Here is a 25,729-nt window from a genome sequence, read left to right on the forward strand (position 1 = left end):
AAAATATAAAGGATGTAGTTATAGTAATGGCCAGTAGATGGCATTGATAAGATGTTTTTCTCATTGTAATGATATCACACTGAGAGAGATTCCTATGTTAGAGAGCCCACTGTTTTCCTTGCCGGGCACTGTGGTGTGTGTCTGTAATCCCAGCTACTTGGGAGGCTGAGGCTGGAGGAGTGTTTGAGTCCAGGAGTTCTGGTCCCCATTGAGCTATGTTGATTGGGTGTCCACACTAAGTTCAGCATCAATATGGTGACTCTGGGGGAGCTCAGAGCTACCAGGTTGCTTAAAAAGAGGTGAACCGGCCCAGGTTGGAAACAGAGCAGGTCAAACCCCCTGTGCTTATCAGTAGTGGGATTGCACCTGTGAATAGCCAGTGTAGAGCAACCTGGACAACAAAGCACAACACAGTTTCTTTATTATGTTGTTTTACTCATTAATTTTTATGATAATTTGATACCAGAGTGGTAAAAAATATTTATTATAATTTGTATATAGAGCAGCATGAACAACACAGCTCCATTGTATCATTACTGTAAGTTTCTTTGTTTTATATTATTGAGTATTTTTTTTTTTCACAACTGTCATTCTTAGATGATGTGCATCATTTTGTAAGCAAAAATAATTATGAACATTAGTTACCCATTTCACACTGACTATATACAGTAACCCATTTGTTGCTAACTACACAGTTACTATTTAAATAAAGTTTTTTTTATCATTTGCCCATGAACATAATACTGTTATTATATAATGTCCAGTATGATGAAATATAAATATTCTTCTAGAATTCTGTAGGCTGGTCCCATGCTCGCACATTTACCACTTTTATGGCTCCAGCTTCATGCACATGTTCCATCAGATCATCAAAATAATGACTTCTGCACAGAGTATTTAAGGAGACATGGGAGCTGTTCTTCTTGTGGGCATCAGTGACTTACCAACCAGTGAAATCATGTTAGTTAGGGGTGTTTTGCATGTGATGTGGGTGGAGTGAGATATGTGGATTGGGATAGAGGCAATGATGTGAGGAGAGGGATAGAGGTGAGCGGAATAGCACAAAGCAAGAGTTAGATAGTGGAATAAGCTTTAAAAAATATATACCAGTAAAACTAATGGATGAGCGATTGTTGGTCACAGTGGCATGAGCAGTGCACATTTATATTTAGGCAGAGTATTCGCTCATAATGCAAAAGGCTATACAAAATCTAAATAAGCCATTGGCCATTAAAATATAAAGGATGTAGTTATAGTAATGGCCAGTAGATGGCATTGATAAGCTGTTTTTCTCATTGTAATGACATCACACTGAGAGAGATTCCTATGTTAGAGAGCAGGCTATTTTCCTTGCCGGGCACTGTGGTGTGTGTCTGTAATCCTAGTTACTTGGGAGGCTGAGGCTGGAGGAGTGTTTGAGTCCAGGAGTTCTGGTCCCCATTAAGCTATGTTGATTGGGTGTCCACACTAAGTTCAGCATCAATATGGTGATTCTGGGGGAGCTCAGAGCTACCAGGTTGCTTAAAAAGAGGTTAACCGGCCCAGGTTGGAAACAGAGCAGGTCAAACCCCCTGTGCTTATCAGTAGTGGGATTGCGCCAGTGTAGAGCAGCCTGGATAACAAAGCACAACACAGTTTCTTTATTATGTTGATTAGCTCATAAATTTTTATGATAATTTGATACCAGAGTGGTAAAAAATATTTATTATAATTTGTATATAGAGCAGCATGAACAACACAGCTCCATTGTATCATTACTGTAAGTTTTCTTGTTTTATATTATTGAGTATTATTTTTTTTAGAACTGTCTTTCTTAGATGATGTGCATCATTTTGTAAGCATAAATAATGATGAACATTAAAGTTACCCATTTCCCACTGACTATATACAGTAACCCATTTGTTGCTAACTACACAGTTACTATTTAAATAAAGTTTTTTTTATCATTTGCCCATGAACATAATACTGTTATTATATAATGTCCAGTATGATGAAATATAAATATTCTTCTAGAATTCTGTAGGCTGGTCCCATACTCACACATTTACCACTTTTATGGCTCCAGCTTCATGCACATGTTCCATCAGATCATCAAAATAATGACTTATGCACAGAGTATTTAAGGAGACATGGGTGCTTTTCTTCTTGTGGGCATCAGTGACTTACCAACCAGTGAAATCATGTTAGTTAGGGATGTTTTGCATGTGATGTGGGTGGAGTGAGATATGTGGATGGGGATAGAGGCAATGATGTGAGGAGAGGGATAGAGGTGAGCGGAATACCACAAAGCAAGAGTTAGATAGTGGAACAAGCTTTAAAAAATAAATACCAGTAAAACTAACGGATAAGCGATTGTGGGGCACAGTGGCATGAGCAGTGCACATTTATATTTAGGCAGAGTACTCGCTCATAATGCTAAAGGCTATACAAAATCTAAATAAGCCATTGGCCATTAAAATATAAAGGATGTAGTTATAGTAATGGCCAGCAGATGGCATTGATAAGCTATTTCTCTCATTGTAATGACATCACACTGAGAGAGATTCCTATGTTAGAGAGCAGGCTGTTTTCATTGCTGGGCACTGTGGTGTGTGTCTGTAATTCCAGCTACTTGGGAGGCTGGGGCTGGAGGAGTGTTTGAGTCCACGAGTTCTTGTCCCCATTGAGCTATGTTGATTGGGTGTCCCCACAAAGTTCAGCATCAATATGGTGACTCTGGGGGAGCTCAGAGCTACCAGGTTGCTTAAAAAGAGTTGAACCGGCCCAGGTTGGAAACAGAGCAGGTCAAACCCCCTGTGCTTATCAGTAGTGGGATTGCACCTGTGAATAGCCAGTGTAGAGCAGCCTGGACAACAAAGCACAACACAGTTTCTTTATTATGTTGTTTTACTCATTAATTTTTATGATAATTTGATACCAGCGTGGTAAAAAATATTAATTATAATTTGTATATAGAGCAACATGAACAACACAGCTCCATTGTATCATTACTGTAAGTTTTCTTGTTTTATATTATTGAGTATTTTTTTTTTCACAACTGTCATTCTTAGATGATGTGCATCATTTTGTAAGCAAAAATAATGATGAACATTAGTTACCCATTTCCCACTGACTATATGCAGTAACCCATTTGTTGCTAACTACACAGTTACTATTTAAATACAGTTTTTTTTATCATTTGCCCATGAACATAATACTGTTATTATATAATGTCCAGTATGATGAAATATAAATATTCTTCTAGAATTCTGTAGGCTGGTCCCATACTCGCACATTTACCACTTTTATGGCTCCAGCTTCATGCACATGTCCCATCAGATCATCAAAATAATGACTTCTGCACAGAGTATTTAAGGAGACATGGGTGCTGTTCTTCTTGTGGGCATCAGTGACTAACCAACTAGTGAAATCATGTTAGTTAGGGATGTTTTGCATGTGACGTGGGTGGAGTGAGATATGTGGATGGGGATAGAGGCAATGATGTGACGAGAGGGATAGAGGTGAGCGGAATAGCACAAAGCAAGAGTTTGATAGTGGAACAAGCTTTAAAAAATAAATACCAGTAAAACTAATGGATGAGCGATTGTGGGGCACAGTGGCATGAGCAGTGCACATTTATATTTAGGCAGAGTATTCGCTCATAATGCTAAAGGCTATACAAAATCTAAATAAGCCATTGGCCATTAAAATATAAAGGATGTAGTTATAGTAATCGCCAGTAGATGGCATTGATAAGATGTTTTTCTCATTGTAATGATATCACACTGAGAGAGATTCCTATGTTAGAGAGCCCACTGTTTTCCTTGCCGGGCACTGTGGTGTGTGTCTGTAATCCCAGCTACTTGGGAGGCTGAGGCTGGAGGAGTGTTTGAGTCCAGGAGTTCTGGTCCCCATTGAGCTATGTTGATTGGGTGTCCACACTAAGTTCAGCATCAATATGGTGACTCTGGGGGAGCTCAGAGCTACCAGGTTGCTTAAAAAGAGGTGAACCGGCCCAGGTTGGAAACAGAGCAGGTCAAACCCCCTGTGCTTATCAGTAGTGGGATTGCACCTGTGAATAGCCAGTGTAGAGCAACCTGGACAACAAAGCACAACACAGTTTCTTTATTATGTTGTTTTACTCATTAATTTTTATGATAATTTGATACCAGAGTGGTAAAAAATATTTATTATAATTTGTATATAGAGCAGCATGAACAACACAGCTCCATTGTATCATTACTGTAAGTTTCTTTGTTTTATATTATTGAGTATTTTTTTTTTTCACAACTGTCATTCTTAGATGATGTGCATCATTTTGTAAGCAAAAATAATTATGAACATTAGTTACCCATTTCACACTGACTATATACAGTAACCCATTTGTTGCTAACTACACAGTTACTATTTAAATAAAGTTTTTTTTATCATTTGCCCATGAACATAATACTGTTATTATATAATGTCCAGTATGATGAAATATAAATATTCTTCTAGAATTCTGTAGGCTGGTCCCATGCTCGCACATTTACCACTTTTATGGCTCCAGCTTCATGCACATGTTCCATCAGATCATCAAAATAATGACTTCTGCACAGAGTATTTAAGGAGACATGGGAGCTGTTCTTCTTGTGGGCATCAGTGACTTACCAACCAGTGAAATCATGTTAGTTAGGGGTGTTTTGCATGTGATGTGGGTGGAGTGAGATATGTGGATTGGGATAGAGGCAATGATGTGAGGAGAGGGATAGAGGTGAGCGGAATAGCACAAAGCAAGAGTTAGATAGTGGAATAAGCTTTAAAAAATATATACCAGTAAAACTAATGGATGAGCGATTGTGGGGCACAGTGGCATGAGCAGTGCACATTTATATTTAGGCAGAGTATTCGCTCATAATGCTAAAGGCTATACAAAATCTAAATAAGCCATTGGCCATTAAAATAGAAAGGATGTAGTTATAGTAATGGCCAGTAGATGGCATTGATAAGCTGTGTTTCTCATTGTAATGATATCACACTGAGAGAGATTCCTATGTTAGAGAGCCCACTGTTTTCCTTGTCGGGCACTGTGGTGTGTGTCTGTAATCCCAGCTACTTGGGAGGCTGAGGCTGGAGGAGTGTTTGAGTCCAGGAGTTCTGGTCCCCATTGAGCTATGTTGATTGGGTATCCACACTAAGTTCAGCATCAATATGGTGACTCTGGGGGAGCTCAGAGCTACCAGGTTGCTTAAAAAGAGGTGAACCGGCCCAGGTTGGAAACAGAGCAGGTCAAACCCCCTGTGCTTGTCAGTAGTGGGATTGCACCTGTGAATAGCCAGTGTAGAGCAACCTGGACAACAAAGCACAACACAGTTTCTTTATTATGTTGTTTTACTCATTAATTTTTATGATAATTTGATACCAGAGTGGTAAAAAATATTTATTATAAATTGTATATAGAGCAGCATGAACAACACAGCTCCATTGTACCATTACTGTAAGTTTCTTTGTTTTATATTATTGAGTATTTTTTTTTTTCACAACTGTCATTCTTAGATGTTGTGCATCATTTTGTAAGCAAAAATAATGATGAACATTAGTTACCCATTTCACACTGACTATATACGGTAACCCATTTGTTGCTAACTACACAGTTACTATTTAAATAAAGTTTTTTTTATCATTTGCCCATGAACATAATACTGTTATTATATAATGTCCAGTATGATGAAATATAAATATTCTTCTAGAATTCTGTAGGCTGGTCCCATACTCGCACATTTACCACTTTTATGGCTCCAGCTTCATGCACATGTTCCATCAGATCATCAAAATAATGACTTATGCACAGAGTATTTAAGGAGACATGGGTGCTGTTCTTCTTGTGGGCATCAGTGACTTACCAACCAGTGAAATCATGTTAGTTAGGGATGTTTTGCATGTGATGTGGGTGGAGTGAGATATGTGGATGGGGATAGGGGCAATGATGTGAGGAGAGGGATAGAGGTGAGCGTAATAACACAAAGCAAGAGTTAGATAGTGGAATAAGCTTTAAAAAATATATACCAGTAAAACTAATGGATGAGCAATTGTGGGGCACAGTGGCATGAGCAGTGCACATTTATATTTAGGCAGAGTATTCGCTCATAATGCTAAAGGCTATACAAAATCTAAATAAGCCATTGGCCATTAAAATATAAAGGATGTAGTTATAGTAATGGCCAGTAGATGGCATTGATAAGCTGTTTTTCTCATTGTAATGACATCACACTGAGAGAGATTTCTATGTTAGAGAGCAGGCTGTTTTCCTTGCCGGGCACTGTGGTGTGTGTCTGTAATCCCAGCTACTTGGGAGACTGAGGCTGGAGGAGTGTTTGAGTCCAGGAGTTCTGGTCCCCATTGAGCTATGTTGATTGGGTGTCCACACTAAGTTCAGCATCAATATGGTGACTCTGGGGAAGCTCAGAGCTCTACCAGGTTGCTTAAAAAGAGATGAGATGGCCCAGGTTGGAAACAGAGCAGGTCAATCCACCTGTGCTTATCAGTAGTGGGATTGCACCTGTGAAAAGCCAGTGTAGAGCAGCCTGGACAACAAAGCACAACACAGTTTCTTTATTATGTTGTTTTACTCTTTAATTTTTATGATAATTTGATACCAGAGTGGTAAAAAATATTTATTATAATTTGTATATAGAGCAGCATGAACAACACAGCTCCATTGTATCATTACTGTAAGTTTTATTGTTTTAAATTATTGAGTATTTTTTTTTTCACAACTGTCATTCTAAGATGATGTGCATCATTTTGTAAGCAAAAATAATGATGAACATTAGTTACCCATTTCCCACTGACTATATACAGTAACCCATTTGTTGCTAACTACACAGTTACTATTTAAATAAAGTTTTTTTTACCATTTGCCCATGAACATAATACTGTGATTATATAATGTCCAGTATGATGAAATATAAATATTCTTCTAGAATTCTGTAGGCTGGTCCCATACTCGCACATTTACCACTTTTATGGCTCCAGCTTCATGCACATGTCCCATCAGATCATCAAAATAATGACTTCTGCACAGAGTATTTAAGGAGACATGGGTGCTGTTCTTCTTGTGGGCATCAGTGACTTACCAACCAGTGAAATCATGTTAGTTAGGGATGTTTTGCATGTGATGTGGGTGGAGTGAGATATGTGGATGGGGATAGAGGCAATGATGTGAGGAGAGGGATAGAGGTGAGCGGAATAGCACAAAGCAAGAGTTAGATAGTGGAATAAGCTTTAAAAAATATATACCAGTAAAACTAATGGATGAGCGATTGTGGGGCACAGTGGCATGAGCAGTGCACATTTATATTTAGGCTGAGTATTCGCTCATAATGCTAAAGGCTATACAAAATCTAAATAAGCCATTGGCCATTAAAATATAAAGGATGTAGTTATAGTAATGGCCAGTAGATGTCATTGATAAGCTGTTTTTCTCATTGTAATGATATCTCACTGAGAGAGATTCCTATGTTAGAGAGCAGGCTGTTTTCCTTTTCGGGCACTGTGGTGTGTGTCTGTAATCCCAGCTACTTGGGAGGCTGAGGCTGGAGGAGTGTTTGAGTCCAGGAGTTCTGGTCCCCATTGAGCTTTGTTGTTTGGGTGTCCACACTAAGTTCAGCATCAATATGGTGACTCTGGGGGAGCTCAGAGCTACCAGGTTGCTTAAAAAGAGGTGGACCAGCCCAGGTTGGAAACAGAGCAGGTCAAACCTCGTGTGCTTATCAGTAGTGGGATTGCACCTGTGATTAGCCAGTGTAGAGCAACCTGGACAACAAAGCACAACACAGTTTCTTTATTATGTTGTTTTACTCATTGATTTTTATGATAATTTGATACCAGAGTGGTAAAAAATATTTATTATAATTTGTATATAGAGCAGCATGAACAACACAGCTCCATTGTATCATTACTGTAAGTTTTCTTGTTTTATATTATTGAGTATTTTTTTTTCAGAACTGTCATTCTTAGATGATGTGCATCATTTTGTAAGCAAAAATAATGATGAACATTAAAGTTACCCATTTCCCACTGACTATATACAGTAACCCATTTGTTGATAACTACACAGTTACTATTTAAATAAAGCTTTTTTATCATTTGCCCATGAACATAATACTGTTATTATATAATGTCCAGTATGATGAAATATAAATATTCGACTAGAATTCTGTTGGCTGGTCCCATACTCGCACATTTACGACTTTTATGGCTCCAGCTTCATGCACATGTCCCATCAGATCATCAAAATAATGACTTCTGCACAGAGTGTTTAAGGAGACATAGGTTCTGTTCTTCTTGTGGGCAACAGTGACTTGCCAACCAGTGAAATCATGTTAGTTAGGGATGTTTTGCATGTGATGTGGGTGGAGTGAGATATGTGGATGGGGATAGAGGCAATGATGTGAGGAGAGGGATACAGGTAAGCGGAATACCACAAAGCAAGAGTTAGAAAGTGGAACAAGCTTTAAAAATATTTACCAGTAAAACTAATGGATGAGCAATTGTGGGGCACAGTGGCATGAGCAGTGCACATTTATATTTAGGCAGAGTATTCGCTCATAATGCTAAAGGCTATACAAAATCTAAATAAACCATTGGCCATTAAAATATAAAGGATGTAGTTATAGTAATGGCCAGTAGATGGCATTGATAAGCTGTTTTTCTCATTGTAATGACATCACACTGAGAGAGATTTCTATGTTAGAGAGCAGGCTGTTTTCCTTGCTGGGCACTGTGGTGTGTGTGTCTGTAATCCCAGCTTCTTGGGAGGCTAAGACTGGAGGAGTGTTTGAGTCCAGGAGTTCTGGTCCCCATTGAGCTATGTTCATTGGGTGTCCACACTAAGTTCAGCATCACTATGGTGACTCTGGGGGAGCTCAGAGCTATCAGGTTGCTTAAAAAGAGGTGAACCGGACCAGGTTGGAAACAGAGCAGGTCAAACCCCCTGTGCTTATCAGTAGTGGGATTGCACCTGTGAATAGCCAGTGTAGAGTAGCCTGGACAACAAAGCACAACACAGTTTCTTTATTATGTTGTTTTACTCATTAATTTTTTTGATAATTTGATACCAGAGTGGTTAAAAATATTTATTATAATTTGTATATAGAGCAGCATGAACAACACAGCTCCATTGTATCATTACTGTAAGTTTTCTTGTTTTATATTATTGAGTATTTTTTTTTTCAGAACTGTCATTCTTAGATGATGTGCATCATTTTGTAAGCAAAAATAATGATGAACCTTAAAGTTACCCATTTCCCACTGACTATATACAGTAACCTATTTGTTGCTAACTACAGTTACTATTTAAAAAAAGCTTTTTTATCATTTGCCCATGAACATAATACTGTTATTATATAATGTCCAGTATGATGAAATATAAATATTCTACTAGAATTCTTTAGGCTGGTCCCATAGTCGCACATTTACCACTTTTATGGCTCCAGCTTCATGCACATGTCCCATCAGATCATCAAAATAATGACTTCTACACAGAGTGTTTAAGGAGACATAGGTGCTGTTCTTCTTGAGGGCATCAGTGACTTGCCAACCAGTGAAATCATGTTAGTTAGGGATGTTTTGCATGTGATGTGGGTGGAGTGAGATATGTGGATGGGGATAGAGGCAATGATGTGAGGAGAGGGATACAGGTAAGCGGAATACCACAAAGCAAGAGTTAGAAAGTGGAACAAGCTTTAAAAATATTTACCAGTAAAACTAATGGATGAGCAATTGTCGGGCACAGTGGCATGAGCAGTGCACATTTATATTTAGGCAGAGTATTCGCTCATAATGCTAAAGGCTATACAAAATCTAAATAAGCCATTGGCCATTAAAATATAAAGGATGTAGTTATAGTAATGGCCAGTAGATGGCATTGATAAGCTGTTTTTCTCATTGTAATGACATCACACTGAGAGAGATTCCTATGTTAGAGAGCAGGCTGTTTTCCTTGCTGGGCGCTGTGGTGTGTGTCTGTAATCCCAGCTACTTGTGAGGCTGAGGCTGAAGGAGTGTTTGAGTCCAGGAGTTCTGGTCCCCATTGAGCTATGTTGATTGGGTGTCCACACTAAGTTCAGCATCAATATGGTGACTCTGGGGGAGCTCAGAGCTACCAGGTTGCTTAAAAAGAGGTGAACCGGACCACGTTGGAAACAGAGCAGATCAAACCCCCTGTGCTGATCAGTAGTGGGATTGCACCTGTGAATAGCCAGTGTAGAGCAGCCTGGACAACAAAGCACAACACAGTTTCTTTATTATGTTGTTTTACTCATTAATTTTTATGATAATTTGATACCAGAGTGGTAAAAAATATTTATTATAATTTGTATATAGAGCAGCATGAACAACACAGCTCCATTGTATCATTACTGTAAGTTTTCTTGTTTTATATTATTGAGTATTTTTTTTTTCAGAACTGTCATTCTTAGATGATGTGCATCATTTTGTAAGCAAAAATAATGATGAACATTAAAGTTACCCGTTTCCCACTGACTATATACAGTAACCCATTTGTTGCTAACTACACAGTTGCTATTTAAATAAAGTTTTTTTATCATTTGCCCATGAACATAATACTGTTATTATATAATGTCCAGTATGATGAAATATAAATATTCTTTTAGAATTCTGTAGGCTAGTCCCATACTCGCACATTTACCACTTTTATTGCTCCAGCTTCATGCACATGTCCCATCAGATCATCAAAATAATGACTTCTGCACAGAGTATTTAAGGAGACATGGGTGCTGTTTTTCTTGTGGGCATCAGTAACATGCCAATCAGTGAAATCATGTTAGTTAGGGATGTTTTGCATGTGATGTGGGTGGAGTGAGATATGTGGATGGAGATAGAGGCAATGATGTGAGGAGAGGGATAGAGGTGAGCGGAATAGCACAAAACAAGAGTTAGATAGTGGAATAAGCTTTAAAAAATATATACCAGTAAAACTAATGGATGAGCGATTGTGGGGCACAGTGGCATGAGCAGTGCACATTTATATTTAGGCAGAGTATTCGCTCATAATGCTAAAGGCTATACAAAATCTAAATAAGCCATTGGCCATTCAAATATAAAGGATGTAGTTATAGTAATGGCCTGTAGATTGCATTGATAAGCTGTTTTTCTCATTGTAATGACATCACACAGATAGAGATTCCTATGTCAGAGAGCAGGCGGTTTTCCTCTCTGGGCACTGTTGTGTGTGTCTGTAATCCCAGCTACTTGGGAGGCTGAGGCTAGAGGAGTGTTTGAGTCCAGGAGATGTGGTCCCCATTGAGCTATGTTGATTGGGTGTCCACACTAAGTTCAGCATCAATATGGTGACTCTGGGGGAGCTCAGAGGTACCTGGTTGCTTAAAAAGAGGTGAACTGGTCCAGGTTGGAAACAGAGCAGGTCAAACCCCCTGTGCTGATCAGTAGTGGGATTGCACCTGTGTAGAGCAGCCTGGACAACAAAGCACAACACAGTTTCTTTATTATGTTGTTTTACTCATTTATTTTTATGATAATTTGATACCAGAGTGGTAAAAAATATTTATTATAATTTGTATATAGAGCAGCATGAACAACACAGCTCCATTGTATCATTACTGTAAGTTTTATTGTTTTAAATTATTGAGTATTTTTTTTCAGAACTGTCATTCTTAGATGATGTGCATCATTTTGTAAGCAAAAATAATGATGAACATTAAAGTTACCCATTTCCCACTGACTATATACAGTAACCCATTTGTTGATAACTACACAGTTACTATTTAAATAAAGCTTTTTTATCATTTGCCCATGAACATAATACTGTTATTATATAATGTCCAGTATGATGAAATATAAATATTCTACTAGAATTCTGTTGGCTGGTCCCATACTCGCACATTTATGACTTTTATGGCTCCAGCTTCATGCACATGTCCCATCAGATCATCAAATTAATGACTTCTGCACAGAGTGTTTAAGGAGACATAGGTTCTGTTCTTCTTGTGGGCAACAGTGACTTGCCAACCAGTGAAATCATGTTAGTTAGGGATGTTTTGCATGTGATGTGGGTGGAGTGAGATATGTGGATGGGGATAGAGGCAATGATGTGAGGAGAGGGATACAGGTAAGCGGAATACCACAAAGCAAGAGTTAGAAAGTGGGACAAGCTATAAAAATATTTACCAGTAAAACTAATGGATGAGCAATTGTTGGGCACAGTGGCATGAGCAGTGCACATTTATATTTAGGCAGAGTATTCGCTCATAATGCTAAAGGCTATACAAAATCTAAATAAGCCATTGGCCATTAAAATATAAAGGATGTAGTTATAGTAATGGCCAGTAGATGGCATTGATAAGCTGTTTTTCTCATTGTAATGACATCACACTGAGAGAGATTTCTATGTTAGAGAGCAGGCTGTTTTCCTTGCTGGGCACTGTGGTGTGTGTCTGTAATCCCAGCTTCTTGGGAGGCTAAGACTGGAGGAGTGTTTGAGTCCAGGAGTTCTGGTCCCCATTGAGCTATGTTCATTGGGTGTCCACACTAAGTTCATCATCAATATGGTGACTCTGGGTGAGCTCAGAGCTACCAGGTTGCTTAAAAAGAGGTGAACCTGACCAGGTTGGAAACAGAGCAGGTCAAACCCCCTGTGCTTATCAGTAGTGGGATTGCACCTGTGAATAGCCAGTGTAGAGTAGCTTGCACAACACAGTTTCTTTATTATGTTGTTTTACTCATTAATTTTTATGATAATTTGATACCAGTGTGGTAAAAAATATTTAGTATAATTTGTATATAGAGCAGCATGAACAACCCAGCTCCATTGTATCATTACTGTAAGTTTTCTTGTTTTATATTATTGATTTTTTTTTTTTCAGAACTGTCATTCTTAGATGATGTGCATCATTTTGTAAGCAAAAATAATGATGAACATTAGTTACCCATTTCCCACTGACTATATACAGTAACACATTTGTTGATAACTACACAGTTACTATGTAAATAAAGTTTTTTTATCATTTGCCCATGAACATATTACTGTTATTATATAATGTCCAGTATGATGAAATATAAATATTCTTCTAGAATTCTGTAGGCTGGTCCCATACTCACACATTTACCACTTTTATGGCTCCAGCTTCATGCACATGTCCCATCAGATCATCATAATAATGACTTCTGCACAGAGTGTTTAAGGAGACATAGGTGCTGTTCTTCTTGTGGGCATCAGTGACTTGCCAACCAGTGAAATCATGTTAGTTAGGGATGTTTTGCATGTGATGTGGGTGGAGTGAGATATGTGGATGGGGATAGAGGCAATGATGTGAGGAGAGGGATACAGGTAAGCAGAATACCACAAAGCAAGAGTTAGAAAGTGGAACAAGCTTTAAAAATATTTACCAGTAAAACTAATGGATGAGCGATTGTTGGTCACAGTGGCATGAGCAGTGCACATTTATATTTAGGCAGAGTATTCGCTCATAATGCAAAAGGCTATACAAAATCTAAATAAGCCATTGGCCATTAAAATATAAAGGATGTAGTTATAGTAATGGCCAGTAGATGGCATTGATAAGCTGTTTTTCTCATTGTAATGACATCACACTGAGAGAGATTCCTATGTTAGAGAGCAGGCTGTTTTCGTTGCCGGGCACTGTGGTGTGTGTCTGTAATCCCAGTTACTTGGGAGGCTGAGGCTGGAGGAGTGTTTGAGTCCAGGTGTTCTGGTCCCCATTGAGCTATGTTGATTGGGTGTCCACACTAAGTTCAGCGTCAATATGGTGACTCTGGGGGAGCTCAGAGCTACCAGGTTGCTTAAAAAGAGGTGAACCGGCCCAGGTTGGAAACAGAGCAGGTCAAACCCCCTGTGCTTATCAGTAGTGGGATTGCACCTGTGAATAGCCAGTGTAGAGCAACCTGGACAACAAAGCACAACACATTTTCTTTACTATGTTGTTTTACTCATTCATTTTTATGATAATTTGATACCAGAGTGGTAAAAAATATTTATTATAATTTGTATATAGAGCAGCATGAACAACACAGCTCCATTGTAACATTACTGTAAGTTTTCTTATGTTATATTATTGAGTATTTTTTTTTTCAGAACTGTCATTCTTAGATGATGTGCATCATTTTGTAAGCAAAAATAGTGATGAACATTAAAGTTACCCTTTTCCCACTGACTATATACAGTAACCCATTTGTTGCTAACTACACAGTTACTATTTAAATAAAGTTTTTTTATCATTTTCCCATGAACATAATACTGTTATTATATAATGTCCAGTATGATGAAATATAAATATTCTACTAGAATTCTGTAGGCTGGTCCCATACTCGCACATTTACCACTTTTATGGCTCCAGCTTCATGCACATGTCCCATCAGATCATCAAAATAATGACTTCTGCACAGAATATTTAAGGAGACATGGGTGCTGTTTTTCTTGTGGGCATCAGTGACTTACCAACCAGTGAAATCATGTTAGTTAGGGATGTTTTGCATGTGATGTGGTTGGAGTGAGATATGTGGATGGGGATAGAGGCAATGATGTGAGGAGAGGGATAGAGGTGAGCGGAATAGCACAAAGCAAGAGTTAGATAGTGGAATAAGCTTTAAAAAATATATACCAGTAAAACAAATGGATGAGCGATTGAGGGTCACAGTGGCATGAGCAGTGCACATTTATATTTAGGCAGAGTATTCGCTCATAATGCAAAAGGCTATACAAAATCTAAATAAGCCATTGGCCATTAAAATATAAAGGATGTAGTTATAGTAATGGCCAGTAGATGGCATTGATAAGCTGTTTTTCTCATTGTAATGACATCACACTGAGAGAGATTCCTATGTTAGAGAGCAGGCTGTTTTCGTTGCTGGGCACTGTGGTGTGTTTGTAATCCCAGTTACTTGGGAGGCTGAGGCTGGAGGAGTGTTTGAGTCCAGGTGTTCTGGTCCCCATTGAGCTATGTTGATTGGGTGTCCACACTAAGTTCAGCGTCAATATGGTGACTCTGGGGGAGCTCAGAGCTACCAGGTTGCTTAAAAAGAGGTGAACCGGCCCAGGTCGGAAACAGAGCAGGTCAAACCCCCTGTGCTTCTCAGTAGTGGGATTGCACCTGTGAATAGCCAGTGTAGAGCAGCCTGGACAACAAAGCACAACACAGTTTCTTTATTATGTTGTTTTACTCATTCATTTTTATGATAATTTGATACCAGAGTGGTAAAAAATATTTATTATTATTTGTATATAGAGCAGCATGAACAACACAGCTCCATTGTATCATTACTGTAAGTTTTCTTGTGTTATTTTATTGAGTATTTTTTTTTTCAGAACTGTCTTTCTTAGATGATGTGCATCATTTCGTAAGCAAAAATAGTGATGAACATGAAAGTTACCCATTTCCCACTGACTATATACAGTAACCCATTTGTTGCTAACTACACAGTTACTATTTAAATAAAGTTTTTTTATCATTTGCCCATGAACATAATACTGTTATTATATAATGTGCAGTATGATGAAATATAAATATTCTACTAGAATTCTGTAGGCTGGTCCCATACTCGCACATTTACCACTTTTATGGCTCCAGCTTCATGCACATGTCCCATCAGATCATCAAAATAATGACTTCTGCACAGAATATTTAAGGAGACATGGGTGCTGTTTTTCTTGTGGGCAACAGTGACTTGCCAACCAGTGAAATCATGTTAGTTAGGGATGTTTTGCATGTGATGTGGTTGGAGTGAGATATGTGGATGGGGATAGAGGCAATGATGTGAGGAGAGGGATAGAGGTGAGCGGAATAGCAGAAAGCAAGAGTTAGATAGTGGAATAAGCTTTAAAAAATATATAACAGTAAAACTAATGGATGAGCGATTGTGGGGCACAGTGGCATGAGCAGTGCACATTTATATTTAGGCAGAGTATTCGCTCATAATGCAAAAGGCTATACAAAATCTAAATAAGCCATTGGCCATTAAAATATAAAGGATGTAGTTATAGTAATGGCCAGTAGATGGCAGTGATAAGCTTTTTTCTCATTGTAATGACATCACACTGAGAGAGATTCCTATGTTAGAGAGCAGGCTGTTTTCGTTGCCGGGCACTGTGGTGTGTGTCTGTAATCCCAATTACTTGGGAGGCTGAGGCTGGAGGAGTGTTTGAGTCCTGGTGTTCTGGTCCCCATTGAGCTATGTTGATTGGGTGTCCACACTAAGTTCAGCGTCAATATGGTGACTCTGGGGGAGCTCAGAGCTACCAGGTTGCTTAAAAAGAGGTGAACCGGCCCAGGTTGGAAACAGAGCAGGTCAAACCCCCTGTGCTTATCAGTAGTGGGATTGCGCCAGTGTAGAGCAGCCTGGACAACAAAGCACAACACAGTTTCTTTACTATGTTGTTTTACTCATTCATTTTTATGATAATTTGATACCAGAGTGGTTAAAAATATTTATTATAATTTGTATATAGAGCAGCATGAACAACACAGCTCCATTGTATCATTACTGTAAGTTTTCTTGTGTTATTTTATTGAGTATTTTTTTTTCCAGAACTGTCTTTCTTAGATGATGTGCATCATTTTGTAAGCAAAAATAGTGATGAACATTAAAGTTACCCATTTCCCACTGACTATATACAGTAACCCATTTGTTGCTAACTACACAGTTACTATTTAAATAAAGTTTTTTTATCATTTGCCCATGAACATAATACTGTTATTATATAATGTCCAGTATGATGAAATATAAATATTCTACTAGAATTCTGTAGGCTGGTCCCATACTCGCACATTTACCACTTTTATGGCTCCAGCTTCATGCACATGTCCCATCAGATCATCAAAATAATGACTTCTGCACAGAGTATTTAAGGAGACATGGGTGCTGTTTTTCTTGTGGGCATCAGTGACTTACCAACCAGTAAAATAATGTTAGTTAGGGATGTTTTGCATGTGATGTGGTTGGAGTGAGATATGTGGATGGGGATAGAGGCAATGATGTGAGGAGAGGGATAGAGGTGAGCGGAATAGCACAAAGCAAGAGTTAGATAGTGGAATAAGCTTTAAAAAATATATACCAGTAAAACTAATGGATGAGCGATTGTGGGGCACAGTGGCATGAGCAGTGCACATTTATATTTAGGCAGAGTATTCGCTCATAATGCAAAAGGCTATACAAAATCTAAATAAGCCATTGGCCATTAAAATATAAAGGATGTAGTTATAGTAATGGCCAGTAGATGGCATTGATAAGCTGTTTTTCTCATTGTAATGACATCACACTGAGAGAGATTCCTATGTTAGAGAGCAGGCTGTTTTCATTGCCGGGCACTGTGGTGTGTGTCTGTAATCCCAGTTACTTGGGAGGCTGAGGCTGGAGGAGTGTTTGAGTCCAGGAGTTCTGGTCCCCATTGAGCTATGTTGATTGGGTGTCCACACTAAGTTCAGCATCAATATGGTGACTCTGGGGGAGCTCAGAGCTACCAGGTTGCTTAAAAAGAGGTGACCCGGCCCAGGTTGGAAACAGAGCAGGTCAAACCCCCTGTGCTTATCAGTAGTGGGATTGCACCTGTGAATAGCCAGTGTAGAGCAGCCTGGACAACAAAGCACAACACAGTTTCTTTTTTATGTTGTTTTACTCATTAATTTTTATGATAATTTGATACCAGAGTGGTTAAAAATATTTATTATAATTTGTATATAGAGCAGCATGAACAACACAGCTCCATTGTATCATTACTGTAAGTTTTCTTGTGTTATTTTATTGAGTATTTTTTTTTTCAGAACTGTCTTTCTTAGATGATGTGCATCATTTTGTAAGCAAAAATAGTGATGAACATTAAAGTTACCCATTTCCCACTGACTATATACAGTAACCCATTTGTTGCTAACTACACAGTTACTATTTAAATAAAGTTTTTTTATCATTTGCCCATGAACATAATACTATTATTATATAATGTCCAGTATGATGAAATATAAATATTCTACTAGAATTCTGTAGGCTGGTCCCATACTCGCACATTTACCACTTTTATGGCTCCAGCTTAATGCACATGTCCCATCAGATCATCAAAATAATGACTTCTGCACAGAGTATTTAAGGAGACATGGGTGCTGTTTTTCTTGTGGGCATCAGTGACTTACCAACCAGTGAAATCATGTTAGTTAGGGATGTTTTGCATGTGATGTGGTTGGAGTGAGATATGTGGATGGGGATAGAGGCAATGATGTGAGGAGAGGGATAGAGGTGAGCGGAATAGCACAAAGCAAGAGTTAGATAGTGGAGTAAGCTTTAAAAAATATATACCAGTAAAACTAATGGATGAGCGATTGTGGGGCACAGTGGCATGAGCAGTGCACATTTATATTTAGGCAGAGTATTCGCTCATAATGCAAAAGGCTATACAAAATCTAAATAAGCCATTGGCCATTAAAATATAAAGGATGTAGTTATAGTAATGGCCAGTAGATGGCATTGATAAGCTGTTTTTCTCATTGTAATGACATCACACTGAGAGAGATTCCTATGTTAGAGAGCAGGCTGTTTTCGTTGCCGGGCACTGTGGTGTGTGTCTGTAATCCCAGTTACATGGGAGGCTGAGGCTGGAGGAGTGTTTGAGTCCAGGTGTTCTGGTCCCCATTGAGCTATGTTGATTGGGTGTCCACACTAAGTTCAGCGTCAATATGGTGACTCTGGGGGAGCTCAGAGCTACCAGGTTGCTTAAAAAGAGGTGAACCGGCCCAGGTCGGAAACAGAGCAGGTCAAACCCCCTGTGCTTCTCAGTAGTGGGATTGCACCTGTGAATAGCCAGTGTAGAGCAGCCTGGACAACAAAGCACAACACAGTTTCTTTATTATGTTGTTTTACTCATTCATTTTTATGATAATTTGATACCAGAGTGGTAAAAAATATTTATTATTATTTGTATATAGAGCAGCATGAACAACACAGCTCCATTGTATCATTACTGTAAGTTTTCTTGTGTTATTTTATTGAGTATTTTTTTTTTCAGAACTGTCTTTCTTAGATGATGTGCATCATTTCGTAAGCAAAAATAGTGATGAACATTAAAGTTACCCATTTCCCACTGACTATATACAGTAACCCATTTGTTGCTAACTACACAGTTACTATTTAAATAAAGTTTTTTTATCATTTGCCCATGAACATAATACTGTTATTATATAATGTGCAGTATGATGAAATATAAATATTCTACTAGAATTCTGTAGGCTGGTCCCATACTCGCACATTTACCACTTTTATGGCTCCAGCTTCATGCACATGTCCCATCAGATCATCAAAATAATGACTTCTGCACAGAATATTTAAGGAGACATGGGTGCTGTTTTTCTTGTGGGCAACAGTGACTTGCCAACCAGTGAAATCATGTTAGTTAGGGATGTTTTGCATGTGATGTGGTTGGAGTGAGATATGTGGATGGGGATAGAGGCAATGATGTGAGGAGAGGGATAGAGGTGAGCGGAATAGCAGAAAGCAAGAGTTAGATAGTGGAATAAGCTTTAAAAAATATATAACAGTAAAACTAATGGATGAGCGATTGTGGGGCACAGTGGCATGAGCAGTGCACATTTATATTTAGGCAGAGTATTCGCTCATAATGCAAAAGGCTATACAAAATCTAAATAAGCCATTGGCCATTAAAATATAAAGGATGTAGTTATAGTAATGGCCAGTAGATGGCAGTGATAAGCTGTTTTTCTCATTGTAATGACATCACACTGAGAGAGATTCCTATGTTAGAGAGCAGGCTGTTTTCGTTGCCGGGCACTGTGGTGTGTGTCTGTAATCCCAGTTACATGGGAGGCTGAGGCTGGAGGAGTGTTTGAGTCCTGGTGTTCTGGTCCCCATTGAGCTATGTTGATTGGGTGTCCACACTAAGTTCAGCGTCAATATGGTGACTCTGGGGGAGCTCAGAGCTACCAGGTTGCTTAAAAAGAGGTGAACCGGCCCAGGTTGGAAACAGAGCAGGTCAAACCCCCTGTGCTTATCAGTAGTGGGATTGCGCCAGTGTAGAGCAGCCTGGACAACAAAGCACAACACAGTTTCTTTACTATGTTGTTTTACTCATTCATTTTTATGATAATTTGATACCAGAGTGGTTAAAAATATTTATTATAATTTGTATATAGAGCAGCATGAACAACACAGCTCCATTGTATCATTACTGTAAGTTTTCTTGTGTTATTTTATTGAGTATTTTTTTTTTCAGAACTGTCTTTCTTAGATGATGTGCATCATTTTGTAAGCAAAAATAGTGATGAACATTAAAGTTACCCATTTCCCACTGACTATATACAGTAACCCATTTGTTGCTAACTACACAGTTACTATTTAAATAAAGTTTTTTTATCATTTTCCCATGAACATAATACTGTTATTATATAATGTCCAGTATGATGAAATATAAATATTCTACTAGAATTCTGTAGGCTGGTCCCATACTCGCACATTTACCACTTTTATGGCTCCAGCTTCATGCACATGTCCCATCAGATCATCAAAATAATGACTTCTGCACAGAGTATTTAAGGAGACATGGGTGCTGTTTTTCTTGTGGGAATCAGTGACTTACCAACCAGTAAAATAATGTTAGTTAGGGATGTTTTGCATGTGATGTGGTTGGAGTGAGATATGTGGATGGGGATAGAGGCAATGATGTGAGGAGAGGGATAGAGGTGAGCGGAATAGCACAAAGCAAGAGTTAGATAGTGGAATAAGCTTTAAAAAATATATACCAGTAAAACTAATGGATGAGCGATTGTGGGGCACAGTGGCATGAGCAGTGCACATTTATATTTAGGCAGAGTATTCGCTCATAATGCAAAAGGCTATACAAAATCTAAATAAGCCATTGGCCATTAAAATATAAAGGATGTAGTTATAGTAATGGCCAGTAGATGGCATTGATAAGCTGTTTTTCTCATTGTAATGACATCACACTGAGAGAGATTCCTATGTTAGAGAGCAGGCTGTTTTCATTGCCGGGCACTGTGGTGTGTGTCTGTAATCCCAGTTACTTGAGAGGCTGAGGCTGGAGGAGTGTTTGAGTCCAGGAGTTCTGGTCCCCATTGAGCTATGTTGATTGGGTGTCCACACTAAGTTCAGCATCAATATGGTGACTCTGGGGGAGCTCAGAGCTACCAGGTTGCTTAAAAAGAGGTGACCCGGCCCTGGTTGGAAACAGAGCAGGTCAAACCCCCTGTGCTTATCAGTAGTGGGATTGCACCTGTGAATAGCCAGTGTAGAGCAGCCTGGACAACAAAGCACAACACAGTTTCTTTATTATGTTGTTTTACTCATTAATTTTTATGATAATTTGATACCAGAGTGGTTAAAAATATTTATTATAATTTGTATATAGAGCAGCATGAACAACACAGCTCCATTGTATCATTACTGTAAGTTTTCTTGTGTTATTTTATTGAGTATTTTTTTTTTCAGAACTGTCTTTCTTAGATGATGTGCATCATTTTGTAAGCAAAAATAGTGATGAACATTAAAGTTACCCATTTCCCACTGACTATATACAGTAACCCATTTGTTGCTAACTACACAGTTACTATTTAAATAAAGTTTTTTTATCATTTGCCCATGAACATAATACTGTTATTATATAATGTCCAGTATGATGAAATATAAATATTCTACTAGAATTCTGTAGGCTGGTCCCATACTCGCACATTTACCACTTTTATGGCTCCAGCTTCATGCACATGTCCCATCAGATCATCAAAATAATGATTTCTGCACAGAGTATTTAAGGAGACATGGGTGCTGTTTTTCTTGTGGGCATCAGTGACTTACCAACCAGTGAAATCATGTTAGTTAGGGATGTTTTGCATGTGATGTGGTTGGAGTGAGATATGTGGATGGGGATAGAGGCAATGATGTGAGGAGAGGGATAGAGGTGAGCGGAATAGCACAAAGCAAGAGTTAGATAGTGGAGTAAGCTTTAAAAAATATATACCAGTAAAACTAATGGATGAGCGATTGTGGGGCACAGTGGCATGAGCAGTGCACATTTATATTTAGGCAGAGTATTCGCTCATAATGCAAAAAGCTATACAAAATCTAAATAAGCCATTGGCCATTAAAATATAAAGGATGTAGTTATAGTAATGGCCAGTAGATGGCATTGATAAGCTGTTTTTCTCATTGTAATGACATCACACTGAGAGAGATTCCTATGTTAGAGAGCAGGCTGTTTTCATTGCCGGGCACTGTGGTGTGTGTCTGTAATCCCAGTTACTTGGGAGGCTGAGGCTGGAGGAGTGTTTGAGTCCAGGAGTTCTGGTCCCCATTGAGCTATGTTGATTGGGTGTCCACACTAAGTTCAGCATCATTATGGTGACTCTGGGGGAGCTCAGAGCTACCAGGTTGCTTAAAAAGAGGTGACCCGGCCCAGGTTGGAAACAGAGCAGGTCAAACCCCCTGTGCTTATCAGTAGTGGGATTGCACCTGTGAATAGCCAGTGTAGAGCAGCCTGGACAACAAAGCACAACACAGTTTCTTTTTTATGTTGTTTTACTCATTAATTTTTATGATAATTTGATACCAGAGTGGTTAAAAATATTTATTATAATTTGTATATAGAGCAGCATGAACAACACAGCTCCATTGTATCATTACTGTAAGTTTTCTTGTGTTATTTTATTGAGTATTTTTTTTTTCAGAACTGTCTTTCTTAGATGATGTGCATCATTTTGTAAGCAAAAATAGTGATGAACATTAAAGTTACCCATTTCCCACTGACTATATACAGTAACCCATTTGTTGCTAACTACACAGTTACTATTTAAATAAAGTTTTTTTATCATTTGCCCATGAACATAATACTATTATTATATAATGTCCAGTATGATGAAATATAAATATTCTACTAGAATTCTGTAGGCTGGTCCCATACTCGCACATTTACCACTTTTATGGCTCCAGCTTCATGCACATGTCCCATCAGATCATCAAAATAATGACTTCTGCACAGAGTATTTAAGGAGACATGGGTGCTGTTTTTCTTGTGGGCATCAGTGACTTACCAACCAGTGAAATCATGTTAGTTAGGGATGTTTTGCATGTGATGTGGTTGGAGTGAGATATGTGGATGGGGATAGAGGCAATGATGTGAGGAGAGGGATAGAGGTGAGCGGAATAGCACAAATCAAGAGTTAGATAGTGGAGTAAGCTTTAAAAAATATATACCAGTAAAACTAATGGATGAGCGATTGTGGGGCACAGTGGCATGAGCAGTGCACATTTATATTTAGGCAGAGTATTCGCTCATAATGCAAAAGGCTATACAAAATCTAAATAAGCCATTGGCCATTAAAATATAAAGGATGTAGTTATAGTAATGGCCAGTAGATGGCATTGATAAGCTGTTTTTCTCATTGTAATGACATCACACTGAGAGAGATTCCTATGTTAGAGAGCAGGCTGTTTTCGTTGCCGGGCACTGTGGTGTGTGTCTGTAATCCCAGTTACATGGGAGGCTGAGGCTGGAGGAGTGTTTGAGTCCAGGTGTTCTGGTCACCATTGAGCTATGTTGATTGGGTGTCCACACTAAGTTCAGTGTCAATATGGTGACTCTGGGGGAGCTCAGAGCTACCAGGTTGCTTAAAAAGAGGTGAACCGGCCCAGGTTGGAAACAGAGCAGGTCAAACCCCCTGTTCTTATCAGTAGTGGGATTGCACCTGTGAATAGCCAGTGTAGAGCAACCTGGACAACAAAGCACAACACAGTTTCTTTATTATGTTGTTTTACTTATTCAGTTTTATGATAATTTGATACCAGAGTGGTTAAAAATATTTATTATAATTTGTATATAGAGCAGCATGAACATGACAGCTCCATTGTATCATTACTGTAAGTTTTCTTGTGTTATTTTATTGAGTATTTTTTTTTCAGAACTGTCTTTCTTAGATGATGTGCATCATTTCGTAAGCAAAAATAGTGATGAACATTAAAGTTACCCATTTCCCACTGACTATATACAGTAACCCATTTGTTGCTAACTACACAGTTACTATTTAAATAAAGTTTTTTTATCATTTGCCCATGAACATAATACTGTTATTATATAATGTGCAGTATGATGAAATATAAATATTCTACTAGAATTCTGTAGGCTGGTACCATACTCACACATTTACCACTTTTATGGCTCCAGCTTCATGCACATGTCCCATCAGATCATCAAAATAATGACTTCTGCACAGAATATTTAAGGAGACATGGGTGCTGTTTTTCTTGTGGGCATCAGTGACTTACCAACCAGTGAAATCATGTTAGTTAGGGATGTTTTGCATGTGATGTGGTTGGAGTGAGATATGTGGATGGGGATAGAGGCAATGATGTGAGGAGAGGGATAGAGGTGAGCGGAATAGCACAAAGCAAGAGTTAGATAGTGGAGTAAGCTTTAAAAAATATATACCAGTAAAACTAATGGATGAGCGATTGTGGGGCACAGTGGCATGAGCAGTGCACATTTATATTTAGGCAGAGTATTCGCTCATAATGCAAAAAGCTATACAAAATCTAAATAAGCCATTGGCCATTAAAATATAAAGGATGTAGTTATAGTAATGGCCAGTAGATGGCATTGATAAGCTGTTTTTCTCATTGTAATGACATCACACTGAGAGAGATTCCTATGTTAGAGAGCAGGCTGTTTTCATTGCCGGGCACTGTGGTGTGTGTCTGTAATCCCAGTTACTTGGGAGGCTGAGGCTGGAGGAGTGTTTGAGTCCAGGAGTTCTGGTCCCCATTGAGCTATGTTGATTGGGTGTCCACACTAAGTTCAGCATCATTATGGTGACTCTGCGGGAGCTCAGAGCTACCAGGTTGCTTAAAAAGAGGTGACCCGGCCCAGGTTGGAAACAGAGCAGGTCAAACCCCCTGTGCTTATCAGTAGTGGGATTGCACCTGTGAATAGCCAGTGTAGAGCAGCCTGGACAACAAAGCACAACACAGTTTCTTTTTTATGTTGTTTTACTCATTAATTTTTATGATAATTTGATACCAGAGTGGTTAAAAATATTTATTATAATTTGTATATAGAGCAGCATGAACAACACAGCTCCATTGTATCATTACTGTAAGTTTTCTTGTGTTATTTTATTGAGTATTTTTTTTTTCAGAACTGTCTTTCTTAGATGATGTGCATCATTTTGTAAGCAAAAATAGTGATGAACATTAAAGTTACCCATTTCCCACTGACTATATACAGTAACCCATTTGTTGCTAACTACACAGTTACTATTTAAATAAAGTTTTTTTATCATTTGCCCATGAACATAATACTATTATTATATAATGTCCAGTATGATGAAATATAAATATTCTACTAGAATTCTGTAGGCTGGTCCCATACTCGCACATTTACCACTTTTATGGCTCCAGCTTCATGCACATGTCCCATCAGATCATCAAAATAATGACTTCTGCACAGAGTATTTAAGGAGACATGGGTGCTGTTTTTCTTGTGGGCATCAGTGACTTACCAACCAGTGAAATCATGTTAGTTAGGGATGTTTTGCATGTGATGTGGTTGGAGTGAGATATGTGGATGGGGATAGAGGCAATGATGTGAGGAGAGGGATAGAGGTGAGCGGAATAGCACAAAGCAAGAGTTAGATAGTGGAGTAAGCTTTAAAAAATATATACCAGTAAAACTAATGGATGAGCGATTGTGGGGCACAGTGGCATGAGCAGT

The 25,729-nt window shown here is 38.5% G+C and overlaps 21 non-coding genes across 21 annotated transcripts; all 21 read left to right on the forward strand.

The window, feature by feature from the left end:
- Positions 1–120: 120 nt before the first annotated feature.
- On the forward strand, positions 121–420 carry LOC148478599 (signal recognition particle RNA). The gene has a single exon (XR_015872384.1).
- Positions 421–1,352: 932 nt separating this feature from the next.
- On the forward strand, positions 1,353–1,641 carry LOC148478600 (signal recognition particle RNA). Its single transcript, XR_015872359.1, has one exon.
- Positions 1,642–2,574: 933 nt separating this feature from the next.
- On the forward strand, positions 2,575–2,874 carry LOC148478601 (signal recognition particle RNA). Its single transcript, XR_015872316.1, has one exon.
- A 931-nt stretch (positions 2,875–3,805) lies between these two features.
- LOC148478602 (signal recognition particle RNA) lies at positions 3,806–4,105 on the forward strand. Its single transcript, XR_015872385.1, has one exon.
- Positions 4,106–5,037: 932 nt separating this feature from the next.
- On the forward strand, positions 5,038–5,337 carry LOC148478603 (signal recognition particle RNA). The gene has a single exon (XR_015872212.1).
- Positions 5,338–6,269: 932 nt separating this feature from the next.
- On the forward strand, positions 6,270–6,571 carry LOC148478604 (signal recognition particle RNA). The gene has a single exon (XR_015872355.1).
- A 931-nt stretch (positions 6,572–7,502) lies between these two features.
- LOC148478605 (signal recognition particle RNA) lies at positions 7,503–7,802 on the forward strand. The gene has a single exon (XR_015872357.1).
- A 930-nt stretch (positions 7,803–8,732) lies between these two features.
- Positions 8,733–9,034, forward strand: LOC148478606 (signal recognition particle RNA). The gene has a single exon (XR_015872320.1).
- A 929-nt stretch (positions 9,035–9,963) lies between these two features.
- On the forward strand, positions 9,964–10,263 carry LOC148478607 (signal recognition particle RNA). Its single transcript, XR_015872169.1, has one exon.
- Positions 10,264–11,195: 932 nt separating this feature from the next.
- Positions 11,196–11,484, forward strand: LOC148478608 (signal recognition particle RNA). Its single transcript, XR_015872372.1, has one exon.
- Positions 11,485–12,413: 929 nt separating this feature from the next.
- LOC148478609 (signal recognition particle RNA) lies at positions 12,414–12,709 on the forward strand. Its single transcript, XR_015872374.1, has one exon.
- A 922-nt stretch (positions 12,710–13,631) lies between these two features.
- Positions 13,632–13,931, forward strand: LOC148478610 (signal recognition particle RNA). The gene has a single exon (XR_015872195.1).
- Positions 13,932–14,863: 932 nt separating this feature from the next.
- On the forward strand, positions 14,864–15,161 carry LOC148478611 (signal recognition particle RNA). The gene has a single exon (XR_015872272.1).
- Positions 15,162–16,092: 931 nt separating this feature from the next.
- LOC148478612 (signal recognition particle RNA) lies at positions 16,093–16,381 on the forward strand. The gene has a single exon (XR_015872365.1).
- A 932-nt stretch (positions 16,382–17,313) lies between these two features.
- Positions 17,314–17,613, forward strand: LOC148478613 (signal recognition particle RNA). Its single transcript, XR_015872381.1, has one exon.
- Positions 17,614–18,545: 932 nt separating this feature from the next.
- On the forward strand, positions 18,546–18,845 carry LOC148478614 (signal recognition particle RNA). The gene has a single exon (XR_015872177.1).
- A 932-nt stretch (positions 18,846–19,777) lies between these two features.
- LOC148478615 (signal recognition particle RNA) lies at positions 19,778–20,066 on the forward strand. Its single transcript, XR_015872363.1, has one exon.
- Positions 20,067–20,998: 932 nt separating this feature from the next.
- Positions 20,999–21,298, forward strand: LOC148478616 (signal recognition particle RNA). The gene has a single exon (XR_015872179.1).
- Positions 21,299–22,230: 932 nt separating this feature from the next.
- On the forward strand, positions 22,231–22,530 carry LOC148478617 (signal recognition particle RNA). The gene has a single exon (XR_015872094.1).
- A 932-nt stretch (positions 22,531–23,462) lies between these two features.
- Positions 23,463–23,762, forward strand: LOC148478618 (signal recognition particle RNA). Its single transcript, XR_015872204.1, has one exon.
- A 931-nt stretch (positions 23,763–24,693) lies between these two features.
- Positions 24,694–24,993, forward strand: LOC148478619 (signal recognition particle RNA). The gene has a single exon (XR_015872148.1).
- The last annotated feature ends 736 nt before the right edge of the window (positions 24,994–25,729 follow it).

The sequence above is a fragment of the Taudactylus pleione genome, unplaced genomic scaffold (assembly GCF_031769625.1).
Source record: "Taudactylus pleione unplaced genomic scaffold, aTauple2 ptg000652l, whole genome shotgun sequence".
Taxonomy (NCBI): domain Eukaryota; kingdom Metazoa; phylum Chordata; class Amphibia; order Anura; family Myobatrachidae; genus Taudactylus; species Taudactylus pleione.